Source organism: Sciurus carolinensis, chromosome 2 (assembly GCF_902686445.1).
Source record: "Sciurus carolinensis chromosome 2, mSciCar1.2, whole genome shotgun sequence".
In the NCBI taxonomy this organism is placed as follows: Eukaryota; Metazoa; Chordata; class Mammalia; order Rodentia; family Sciuridae; genus Sciurus; species Sciurus carolinensis.
Genome location: NC_062214.1, coordinates 118541951 through 118555315, shown reverse-complemented (window position 1 = coordinate 118555315; position 13365 = coordinate 118541951). Strand labels below are relative to the sequence as shown.

Genomic DNA, 13365 nt, shown 5'->3' with positions numbered 1-13365 from the left:
TTATCCACCAACATTCCTAATAAAGAATGTAATGATGTGCTTAAATCAAAAAATATGCTTGATTTACATTTTCTTTCTCATTTACAATGTAGTTGCTATCTAGATTTTTTTTTAATGCCTAAGTGTATTTCAGTAGTCCAGTTGAGTCACTAAGTCAAAAGCTTAAGCACAAAAGGTAGACCTAATAGAGTATTTGAATACTGACCAGCATAGATTCCTGGTATTTTCTGATAAGTAAGGCTGTAGATTCTGTTAAGTTTTTTTTTTTTTTTGAAGTCACTACTGTGAGGCTGAGTAAATAGTGTCATCTGTGGTGTGTGAGAGGCAGCTTGCTGTTTTGTGTTGAATTCTTGAACAGACAGAGTTGTGATACCTTGTGCTCATCCAGGGCAAAGCTGTGGAATGAAAACTGTGTGGTACTTTTCAGGGGCTATTTCAGGGACTTTTCTATGTAGAAAATCTCATGTTGGAGAAACTGTTGACACTGATAACTTGGGTATCGTTTATTCTAATTAAGGAGTTGAGTTTGTGGAACTAGAAGCAGATGGAAAAATCTTATTTCTAATACCAGTACTGGGACATTTAAAGATCAGTATGTGCCCTGGAAGTATATGTTTTTGTAGTTTTTCTTTGTCCTTTTACGGATACGTCATTACCAAACTTGCTGTTGAGGTATGTGTATGTGTCTTCCTGGTATCCTATTGTGGGTTCAAATGTGATTTGTTGTGGGTTCAAACAATTTGGCCATCGTTTTCTTGGATTACAAAGTTTCATTTCAACTCTCTCAGAAAATAGTGTCAAACAAAAAACTGATATATGTTTAATCTATATTTTCCCCTTTATGGTGTTTAGGGAGCCAATTTAAAAAGAATTAATACTCTTTCATCATTTCTGCAATTTCATATCTTTTCAGAGATCATTGTAATTTTTGCCATTGAACATGTACATGTCTGACTCAGAAAGGGGAGAAATACTGAAATGGCAGTAAATGAGCCTTAATTTCACATTTCCCTCTAAGCCCATAAATACTACAAGTGTTACCAATTAGGGACAAGCATCTTTCTAGATGGGCAAATGAGGGCAAATTTAGGAGTTGTCTCCTGGTAGTTCAGGGAATGGGCTGTGCTCTGCTTATTCTAGCTCCCCCCATCTGTAACCCTGAAGTCTAGAGTGAATTTTTTTTTTTTTTTTTTTTTTTTGCGGTACTGGGGTAGAGTGAATTTTTTTCTTTCTAAATATAATAATTAAAAGATTTTTTTCTTTTTTTAATTTTAAGAGATGGGATCTCACTATGTTGCCCAGACTGGCCCCAAGCAATCCTCCTGCTTCAGCCTCCCAAGCAACTGTTGTTACAGGGTATGTCAGTCGGACCTGGTATTATTTTCTTTTTTCAATGTGGAAAACAGATCAACTGATTTTGCTAATTGCAAATATCACCTCCACACCCATTTGTGTGTTGCTGTTTTCTATATGGCCACATTTGTACAGATCTTTTTCTAAAGCCAAGACCAATTTTGATTCTAAAATATCTTTTTGTTTCTGCAGCAGTGTAACCCCTTAATAATCTAGAGATCTTGCTATAGAAATTGAATGGATTTCTGAACTCTAGAGCTTGGTGGGTCTGGTGAATTTTGTGTGATATTTAGGAAATTAATGTTCGGCCTGGATCTTATCCAGCTTTATAGATGGAGTCGAGTGATTTCTCTGAGGAATAGATGCATCTTTTTCAGTCAAGATGCATGTTTTTCTTAACTTCGTGTTTATCAAACTTTCCTCCTATACTGTTAGTCTTTCTTAAACAATTTCTTATAATTATTTTGTGTTCATTAGATGTGGCTCACTGTACTGATAGACATGGTTCTACAACATAGGAAGTAGTCCTTCCCACCATCTTCTACCTTATTTGTTAGGCTTGTTCTAGGGTGATCCTAGTTGGGTAGGTATTCCCCCACCCCGGTTGGGAGTAGCCAAATAATAAAATTTTCCATATTCCTATTAAGGAGTCTAGAGATACATGTCATGTGGCATGAGGTAGATTTTGCTTGGCAGGTCACCTCGTCTCATTTGGAAAAAGGAGTACCTGATAACTTTTTATAGTCTTTGAGATATGATAAACTGTGTACTGTAGAGGTAACTATGATGGACTGCAAACACTAATATTTATTTCATTGTTTAAAAATTTCAATTTTAGGAAGTATAGCAAAATTATCTTAATGTTATTTGTATACACATTTAAAAATACAATTTGTATTAACTTTTGGTTACTGATTTCTCACTCATTCTACAAACTTCTGTTGAGCAGCACTGTATGTTTGGGTCCTGTGCTAGAAACTTGGGGGTGTCAGTGGTGGTACAAAGAGGAATGAGAACCAGTTCCTGCCTTTGAGGAACTTCCAGGATAAGCAGATTGCAGCCTCTGATAGAGGCACACAGAACGTGTATGAGAACAAGAGGAAGTATACATTCTCCTCAGGGAAACTTGTACGAAGAGGTATTCGTAGAGAGTGTTAATGTTTAAGTGATGTACACAGGAGGAGGGCTGGGAAGAAGTGAGAGTGGAGAAGGGGAAACACTTCTGAGAAGACCAGTGTGGTAGTAGAGGGAAAGGCAATTTCAAGGAGAAAGTGAGCAACAATTTAAAATGCTGCAGAGAAGTGAACCGGGATAAAGATTTTTCTTTTCTTTTTCCTTCTTTTTTTAATCTGGGTGTGGAACCAGGGTCTCTTGCATGCCAGGCAAGTGCTGTACCACTGAGCACATCACAGCCCAGATAAATACTTTTAAATTAATCAGTTGTTCTGGCATAGGAGTCGCCCTGGTGAAGGCATTTCTAGTGGAGCCATAGGTGCAGAGGTCAGAGTGTAGGGGTTTGAAAGATGAATGAAGAAAATGGGGTGAGTAGGTGTAGCTTATTGCTTTAGAAGTTTGCTGGGAAAGATGCAGAGACTTTGTGGGAGACACAAGTCCAAAGAAAGAGTGCACATGAATGTTTGAAAGATTTAAAATATCTTAAAGCGTCTCGTGTTTGTTGGTGGTTTTAGTAGCAGCAGCCATAAAAGGTGAGATTGAAGACTAAAGAAAAAGGGATAGCAATCTGTAGATCTAAGTCTGAAAAGGAGAGGATATATAGTAGGAAGAATGAATGCTTCAGGTCATTCTGTTTTGCTTGTATCTCCTTTATTCTGATGGCACCCTGAAGAACAGTTTATGCTCACCCCAAACTGGAGACACAGTAGGCAAAATCAGAGTAATTCCTGATTACTCAAAGGTCTGTTGCTCTATTCAGTGTAAGAAAAGTGAACTCAGAGGAGTTAGAAACTGTGCATAGAGGTTATAGAATTGTTGGGGTTATGTAGAGAACATATGCTGAAGGAGTTGGATGCAAACCTGCTGTCTGAGAATTTAAAGTTAGGTAGATTGGGAGGAAAACTTCTTTTCTTAAATATGAGGAGCCATTTGGGTTCAATATCTCCCGCCTTCCAGGAGGCAGGAGTGGTGAGTAGTGAGAGCATATCAGGATGAAAAGTGGAATTAGTGAAGGGATTCGAAGGCTTGTTTAGACTTTCTAGGTCAGGGTATAATGACTTTAAGTCTTAAATTGGCATGGTCCAAGTATTCATTGGTTAGACATTAGAAATACTGTGCAGACAGATTGTGGAACCAACCTAGATGTCCTTCAATTGATGAATGGATAAAGAAACTGTGGTATATATATGCAATGGAATATTACTCAGCCATAAAGAATGATAAAATTATGGCATTTGCAGGCAAATGGATGAAATTGGAGAATATCATGCTAAGTGAGATAAGCCAATCTCAAAAAACCAAAGGACAAATGATATCGCTAATAAGTGGATGATGGCACATAATGGTGGGTGGGAGGGGTTAGTGTTAGGGTTAGAGTTAGGGTTAGGGAGGGGGGCAAGAATGGAGGAAGGAAGGACTGTATAGCGGGAAAAGAGGGGTGGGAGGGGTGGGGGGAAGGGAAAAAATAACAGAATGAATCAAACAACATTACCCTGTGTAAATCTATGATTACACAAATGGTATGCCTTTACGCCATGTACAGAGAAACATCATGTATCCCATTTGTTTACAATTAAAAAAAAAAAAAAGAAATACTGTGCAGACTGTTGGGAAGCAAGGGGAGCCTGGGAGACCAAGAAACATTTACCTCCCCCTCACAGGATGCTCCAGAAAGGGCTGGTGAGGGAGAAAGGAAGGTGGTGTGGGCTTTTCAGGGTCTGGCTTTGACTTGGGTCTCCTGCATCTCTCACAAGCTCACCCATCTTAATGGATAGCAAATGACTTGGATTTTCCTGCGCCTTTTTCAGGGATTTCTGCGCTTTGACCAGTTGTTTCATCTGCTTTTCCCCTAAATTCTTATCAACCCTCATTTCCTACCCAAGCTTCCCTGAGGCCCCAGGGCAGTTAGTTCTGCCTTTCTTCTATGTGAAACCTCTCTACCTTGGTTGGACCTGTGTCCTTGAGGACTGATGGTTATTTAGATACCAGTCTCCCTTACAGCTCTTGGACTCCGGGGGAAGAGGGAGTACCTTTCATCTTTGAAGTCTGAGCACCTGGCAGAATATTGATAAATGTTTGTTGAAATGAGCCGAATTGAATTATCATGTTTAAAGAGCCTTCAAAAGCTGTGCATTCTTGGGTTCTTGAACTCTTGCTGTGGTGTCCATGAGTGATAGAGTGATGGCTTTTTTCCTTTAGATTTTTTGTATCTTTATTTAGATACCTGAATATTTAGATCTTTATTAAAATACCGAACATATTATTAAAAGACATAGTAGATTGTCATGCCTCCTAGCATCAATGCTATCTTTAAAATATTGATGCTCTTTTGATAATTAGATATTTAAATTTTTAGGCTCTGGGCATGTAGCTCAGTGGTAGAGAGCATGTGCAAGGTACTGAGTTTCATCTCCAGCCACACCACAAATAAATATGTAAAATTTACTTTAGCAATATATAAAATAAATGATTTTGATTCTTTATACCAATTTATTCAGCAACTAGGACAACTTATATAGGCAATTAAGAAACTTCTGAGGGGCTGGGGCTGTAGCTCAGTGGAGCACTTGCCTAGCATGTGTGAGGCACTGGATTCAATCCTTAGCACTGCACAAAAATAAACAAATAAAATAAAGGCATGCCGTCCCTCTACAACTACAAAAATATTTTTTACAAAAGGAAACATCTGATATTTTTATGAATGTATTGAATGTTTTTGGAGAGAAATTGTGACCTTTTACATTAACATCGAAATATGTACCCACACATGTACACACACACTTCAGTGTGTTTATACTTAGTTTCAATAGAATTTTTGTCATTCTTGAAAAAGAGAAACCTTTAAAATGGAATTGTTCATGTATCTTCTGCTTGAGGAATCCCATTCTGCAGTGTTCTCCATCCATCGAAGCAGAGCTATTATTTTTGTTCTTAACAATTGTTTCCAAGGGAGCCTAAGTGATTAACTCCTCGGTTAAATGGCTTATTTAATTACATGGCCCTTAAATGCATCTATGTATTACAGATATTTCTATTTTTCTTATCCTTTTCTCTGTCTCTCAAGGATGACTTTCACTTTTCCCCTCTGCTTTCTGGTTAACCCCTTAGTCTTCACTGAATTCAGCCAGCAGGAGTGCCACAGCTGTTTGGCTCTTTCTGTCCTTAGTCCTCAGGCCAGGAGCACTTGTTGTTTTTGCCAATACCATTCTCCACCTGAGGCATATGAGTCAGGATGCTAGTGGCTTCTGTCTGGTTTCTAGGAGCTAGATGGGAAAAGAGGCAGGAGGGGACAGTTTGTCACCCTGTATCTTTCTGTTTACAGTGGAGCCCTTTCCACTTCATTCTTCAGCTGTGCCTAGGGTTCCTGAGTCCAGAGTTCCTCTAATTCCATGGTTATAACTTGTCTATACTTTGGGAAATCCTGAAAATCCTGATAAGCAGCCATACCCCACAGCAATCAAAGTTCAGATCAGAAACTCTGGATTTTTAAAGCTTTCTGGATGATTCCAGTGTGTACCTGAGAAGGGGAATCATTGCTCAGACATCCCTGTTGCCCCTGCCCCCTCGCTCTACCCACCTCAGCAGCTTTGCTATTCCCCGTTGAGGACGAGTCTACCTCCGGGTCTGTGGACCTCTGCCCTCTGGTGGAGTGCTCTTTCCTGTGGGATGTGCAAGTCTCCCTTCTTTTTTTATTTATTTATATTGTTTTTAAGTCTCCCTTCTTTGTTTCATTGCTCTGGGGCAAGAACTGCACCTACCCCGGCCTGCTCCCCCTTGCTTCATGGCAGTCACCACATTGGAGCCACTTCCACCCATTTGCTTGTGGGAAGGCAGGATCTCGCATTGTTCCCTGGAGATATCTGGGTATCTAGGACTTGGTACCTAGAATTGCTCAGACTCTCAGCTAAATGAATCTTTCTAGAGAATATTTTCTGCTGGTATTGGACGGACCCTCAGTTGTATTGTGTTGGCAGGAGATCAGGAAGTGGGGTTGTCTAGCTGCTCTAAGATTTTCACCTGGCCTTTTACTTTTCAGCTCCACCTATATCCACACATTCAGAGACACCTGTGTTCCTGATCCTAATCTGCTTTTCTGAACTGTCTGAGATCACATGACTAAGCCTGCCAGGTCACTTTCCTTCCTGACTTTGGCTGCTGTCATTGCTTCTATTTGTCCTTACAGATTATACTCTAGAAAATGTGTCTTTGACAGTTATTTGAGAGTTCAGGAAGGAATACAGATAAAGTTTGTATTCCATCTACTCTGTTTTACCAGAAGTTGGAACCTTAATTCCTCCTTCATTCACCTACAGGTAATTTTTTTTTTTTAAATGTATTCTGAATACCAAGACTGGGCCAGACACTATGAATAAAATATACAATTCCTGATTTCATTGAAGTTAGTAAATGGTGAATTTGGATTATTCTCGTAGTATTTTTGTAAGCATAACATTATTTTAAGATAAAATTTTTCTAAGTATGTTTCATGCAGGGGCTACATCATAGAGTCCCCTGTCATGCCTGAGATCCTGCAGGCTTTGTGAGTCATCAAAGATTTTAAGCAGAGGAATTCCACAATAATTCTTAGAATTTAGAAAGATTAAGTCTGAGTATAAACTAGGATGGATCTGAGGCATATAGGACTAGAGGAAGGGCGACCAGATAGGAGGCTTGTGCAATAATCCAGAAATGATGAAGGCCTAAGAGGAGACTCTGAGGGAGGAAAGCAGCTTTCCCCATAATGCCCATTTTATCAGATTCCCGGAAAGTAAAGCTGTTTCTGTGGTAACATGACCAGCTGATATGCCATTGTTCAGGAGGTTGAGCTTGTTCTTGTAGACTAAGTGTCTCTTGTGGTTGCACCCAGAGACAGAATCCTAGGATTTATAGGAAAATTGACATTGCAATATACAAAAAGACTCACCAGAAAGCAGCATGGGTCATCATTGCTGTTCAGGGATTAGTTCTGTGTGCTGTGATTACAGCCATTGCTCAGAACTGAGTTCATCTGGTCTGATGGATAAAATGTTGGAATTTGCAATAACAAATTTCTTTATAGTTATCTCACCCATGAATTTTCTGTTTCACTGGGTTGCATATTTCTATTTCACTGGACAGCTTGTTCTCACTCCTGTTGCTATGGAGTCTCTTCCTGCTGTTTCAGGCTAATATGTACCTTAAGGATTCTTTATTTATCTGCTTTAATGGAAAGGTATTTCTATAATTTTTATTTAGTTTTTTCTCACACAAGAACTTTTGGTTGAGTGTGTGTGTGTGTGTGTGTGTGTGTTTGTATAAAATTGAATTCCATCTGACATGCAGGTATTATTCTTTGTGCTTACCATTATGCAGACTTTGTCTAGAGAAACTTCAGTCCAAAGAAATCCCACTTTCCCCTACAGTTTAGCAGGTAATTGACAAGAACATCGAATTGTTAGTTCACTGCACACATCAAAGGCGGTTAGCACTGAGCTAGGTGCTATGGGTTTCTTGGGTCTGCTCAGGTGCTGCAGGGATCATGTCCTAATTAATCGTAGTGCTTCTCTTCAGTTACTACAGTGGAGTTGCTTGCTTTAGTTAAGTGTTGGTTGAATTGAGTAGGAGAAGTGAGGAAAGTTGAAGACTTTGTTCTTTCAGCCACATTCAGATCTGTGTGGGGTTTTTAGTCAAGTTTCTTGAGTTGGTTTCTACTGTGAGTGGATATATTCAGTAACATCAGTGTTACCTGAAGATTTGGGGCAAATGAAGTAATTAACATTTTTAATAGTGGAGGTAAAGGAAAAGTCCTGGGAATTGAGAATGAACAAATGATATGCATTTATGATTATGTCAGAATGCACTCCACTATTATATGTAACTATAGTGCACTAATAATAACATTAAAAATTTCTATTAAAAACATACAACAACCAGGCGCACACACCTGTAATCCCAGTGACTTGGGAGGCTGAGGCAGGAGGATCACATGTTTTCAAAGCTACCCTTAACAATTTAGTGAGGCCCTAAGCCATTTAGGTGAGACCCTGTCTCAAAAAATGAAAAGTGCTAGGAATGTGACCCAGTGGTAAAGCCCCTCTGGGTTCAATCCCCAGCCTTGAGAGAAGGGGGAAAGCCTCCAAAATTTACCATGATAACCACTTAAAATGTATAATTTGGCAGTGTTAAGTTCATAACTTTTTCATTTTGCAAATCTAAAACTGTAGTCTGTTGGTGTTACTTCTTTACTACAGGCTTCTTGCTTGCAGTCCTCTTCTGATCTTTTTTTAATCTGATTTGTCCGTTGCTGCAGCTGCGCTTTATCTACCTGGAGTTTGTGATTCTTGGCCTGGAGAAGAATGGTGTTCCGGCACATAGTGTTTGCATATGGGTTTAGCTTTAATGTGATTCTCGAGTTTTTTCAATGGGTTCTTCTTCAGGACTCTGCGATGAGTCTTATGTGGTGCCCTGAGAACTCTTTGGATTTCTGGGCTTTTCAAGATTCTGCTAAGGTCTGTGTTGATCATCTGTGCATAGGGAGGTTAAAGTTACTCTTGAGGGAAGCAGCTTTACACCAAGTGCCATAAAGTTTATCTCACTTCCAAAAAGCACTTTCAGTCCAAATGTGGAAACGCCCCACATGCCCACCAGGAGCAAGTTGCAAAATGTTCAGTTTGCCTTCATTTAGTAGAGTAATTCCAGGAATGTTTCTGAAGGCCTTGATGATACCATTGTCTTCAATATAGATGATACAGGGCCCCCTGTGCTGGATACAGCAATGGTTTCTCATTTTGCCGTGGACAACTCTCATTTGTTGAGAGGCATAGACCTTTTTGATATCATTCTAGGCTTTAAGTTTCTTAAGAAGCAAAACAGCCTCCTTAATCTTCTTGTAACCTTCAACTTATCTTCCAGCAGGACAGGGAGTTTAGGAACTTCCTCAATTCTATGACCTTTGGACATGACCAGTGCTGGTAAGACTGAGGCAGCCAAGGCAGAGCAGATGACATATTACTTTTGAGTTGTGTTCACTCTACAGTGCCAATGATACCCTGTTTTGGTTTGTGCAAACTTGCGGCCTCCTGAACACATCCAAAGGCACCCTGGCCAAAATGTGGGTCCCACCAGCTTGAACTCTGAGGATTTGAGCCATAGTTTCTGCCAGTACCCCAAGACTCAGCACTGGTCTGATGGCCTGCTAATTCACTGACAGCGTAGGACTGTCTGTTGTTTTTATACAAGTTGGTATTTATGCAACTTGGTATGAACAACGTTCACAATATCTGGTTGAATTGGAGTCTTGAACACAGCAGGCAGAGTGACATTTTTGCCAGATGATTCCCTCTTTTCAGAGTACACAGATACCAGGGATCAAGCACACCCCATGGCTGGGCAAGAAAGGGCCACACTCCTTTGACCCAGCTGCTTTCTTAGGAAAAGGAAGCTGTGGCAGGATTTAGATTAAAATCAGGGCCTTCTGGTTTCTGATTTGATATTATTTCCCCAACATTTTGCAACTTTCCATGTGATAACAGTAGATATCAAATGGTATCTTTAGAGTTTACCACTTTGGGGGACTTTCTTTGGCATATTCAGCAGTACATTTTATACCACAAATAGCAATAGGTGTTGATTTCTAGTCTGTGCTCATATCTCCTAAAATGGTGCCATTATATACTCAGCCAATTTGTTAATTATAATTGATTATAAAAACTTGGCTAAATGCTGTTGTCCACATTGAAAATTCAGTAATACTTTGTGTAGAAGTAGAAAAGGAAGATTGAAAAATTTCAAGGCTTTAGTGACTGGGAGAGTGATGGAGTCATTGAAAGAAATGGGTGTTGTGAATCCATATGTAGTAAAATGAACTAAACCCCTATCTCTCATCCTGCACAAAACTCAACTCAAAATGGATCAAGGACCTAGGAATTAGACAGAGACTCTACAGGCCCAAATCTTCATCATGTTGACTTAGGACCAGACTTCCTTAACATGACTCCCAGAGTGCAAGAAATGAAAGCAAGAATCAATAAATGGGGTGGATTCAAACTAAGAAGCTTTTTCTCAGCAAATGAAGGAATCAATAATGTGAAAAGAGAACTTAGAGTGGGAGAAAATCTTTTCCACACTCACTTCAGATAGGGACTCATCTCCAAAATTTATGAAAAACTTAAGAAATTTACACCAAAAATACAAAGAATCCTATCAATAAATGGCTAAGGAACTGGGCAGACACTTCACAGAAGAAGATATATAAGGGATCAACAAATACATGAAAATGTGTTCAACATCTCTAGTAATTAGAGAAGTGCAAGTCAAAACCACCCTAAGATTTCATCTCATTCCAGTTAGAATGGCTATTATCAAGAATACAACACAAGCAATAATAGATGTTGGTGAGGATGTGGGAAAAAAGGCATACTTAAACATTGCTGGTAGAGTTGCAAATTGGTGCAGCCACTCTGGAAGGCAGTATGGAGATTCCTCAGAAAACATGGAATGGAACCACCATTTGACCCAGCTATCCCACTCCTCAGTTTATACCCAAAGGACTTAAAATCAGCATACTTCAGTGACTTGGCCATGTCAATGTTTATAGCTGCTCAATTCACAATAGCTAAATTGTGGAACCAAACTTGATGCCCTTCAATACATGAATGGATAAAGAAAATGTGGTATGTATACACAATGGAGCATTATTCAGTCATAAAGAATAAAGTTATGGCATTTGCAGATAAATGGGTGGAACTGGAGAATATCATGCTAAATGAAATAAGCCAATCCCCAAAAACCAAAGGCCAAATGTTTTCTGTCATAAGTGGATGCTGATACATAACTGGGGGTGGGTGGGTAAGGGAGTAAGGGAAGAATGGAGGAGTGTTAGAGTGTATAGAGGGAAAAGAGGGGAGGAGAGGGGACAGGGAAAGGAAAGATGGTGGAATGAGACAAATATCATTACCCTATATACATGTATGATTACATGAATGGTGTGAATCTCCAGTGTGTACAACTATAAAAATGAAGAGTTGTACCCCATTTGTGTGCAGTGAATCAAAATGCATTCTGTAAAAATTAAAATTAAAAAACAAAAAACAAAAACAAAACCAAAACAAAAAAAAACACAAAAAAACCCCCCAAAAACAAAAAAAAACCCAAAAAACCAAAAAACAAAACAAAACAAAAAAACAAAAACAAAAGAAATTGATGTTGTGTGTCTGAGGGATGGTTTGATAAGAAAAATGCATTTGTGTTTAGATATCTAGAGTGTAAATTATAATTTTTATTCTGATTATGTAATTGATGTTTGTTGGTTTGTTTTTTGGTGGTGGGAATTGAATCCAGGGTGCTTTATCGCTAAGCTACATTCCCTGTCCTTTTTATTTTTTATTTTGAGACAGGGTTTCACTGAGTTGCTGAGGCTGGTCTTGAACTTGTCATCCTTCTGCTTTCCTCCTAAATTTGGGGGAGGAAGACACAATTGAGTCAGTAGGAAGATTTAATTTAATTTTAAAAAATATCACTAACCAACTGGTCATAGTGGTACACATCTGTAATCCCTGCTACTAGGGAGGTTGAGGCAGGAAGAGGGCAAGTTCAAGGCCAGCCTGGGCTGCTTTCTGAGACCCTGTCTCAAAATAAAGAGGTCTGGAATGAAGCTCATTCCAGGTAGAGTGCTTGCCTAGCAGGTACAAGGTCCTGGGTTTAATTCCCAGTACTAAAAATTATAAATGAAAAATAAAGAAAATGTGACTAACCAGTTATTTCAGCATCATTAGTTGAACTGGCCATCTCCCACTGATTAATAACAATAGAAGGTTTGTGTTTGGGTTCTTAATTTCCTTTCACTGCTTTGTGTTAGTTGCACCAATATGAAATTGTCATAATATTAAAATTATGTAATGTCTTAATATCTACAATGTTGACACTTCCAGTTTGTTATTCTTCTTAGCCCTTCCATGTGAATTTTAGGAGTAGTTTATCAAATAACACCAATACAATGATAAACAACAACAACAAAAATCCCCTTACGGGTTTTTTTTTTTTTTGGATTCGCATTACGTTAATAGATAATTTGGGGAGAATTGACTTCTTTCTGGTGTTGAGTTTTCTCATCCATAGTCATGGCAATTTTTCCATTTATTCAGGTCTTCTGTGTTCTAGAATAATATGTTGTGATTTTTTCTGTGAAGGTCTTCAACATTTTTTATTATGTTCTTAGGTACTTTATAGTTTTGTTGACATAGTGTCGTGCATAGTATTTTAAAAATCAATTATATCTTCCAGTTGTCAGTGGAACATGGTGATCCAGTCAGTAACTTTAGTGAACTCTCATATTGTTGCACTGTATCTTCAGATTATTTTGCATATCTTCTGTAGTCAGCTGTGTTGTCTGTTTACAAGGCCAGTTTTGTTTCTCCTTTTCTGCTTATCATTTCCACTTCTGTCTTGGTTTCTTTTGCCTATGGGATCATGCTGTGTATATTTCACAACTTTTCTAAGGCAGCAATATTTAGTTGAAGTCTTCCTAGATTAAAACTTGGGAGTATTTATACAAATATACTGTGATGTAGACATTCTTCAGTTGTTATTTTTATTTTTTTTACTATTATAATGATGACTGTGAACACATGTCTTTACATGTGTTCACAAATCTTTACCTACTTGGCCAAGCATTTTTGTGTGAGAAAAGTCCTAGAAACTCTTCATATGCTTCTGATTGTCCATGCCCTGAAAATCATTTTTATGTCAACCCATGACAGAGTGTTCTTCAATTAAGTGTTTTAAGACTTCCAGTCACTTTGTGTTTTTGTGGTTCAAGATAGAAAACCGAGCCATCAAAATACATGAATGCTGTCTACACAT

The 13365-nt window shown here is 38.7% G+C and overlaps 1 protein-coding gene and 1 pseudogene across 1 annotated transcript in view; one reads left to right on the top strand and one right to left on the bottom strand.

The window, feature by feature from the left end:
- Aven (apoptosis and caspase activation inhibitor) overlaps nt 1-13365 on the top strand; it is a 195947-nt gene that overhangs the window by 108383 nt on the left and 74199 nt on the right. The window lies entirely within an intron of this gene.
- LOC124973795 (60S ribosomal protein L4-like) lies at nt 8740-9888 on the bottom strand (annotated as a pseudogene).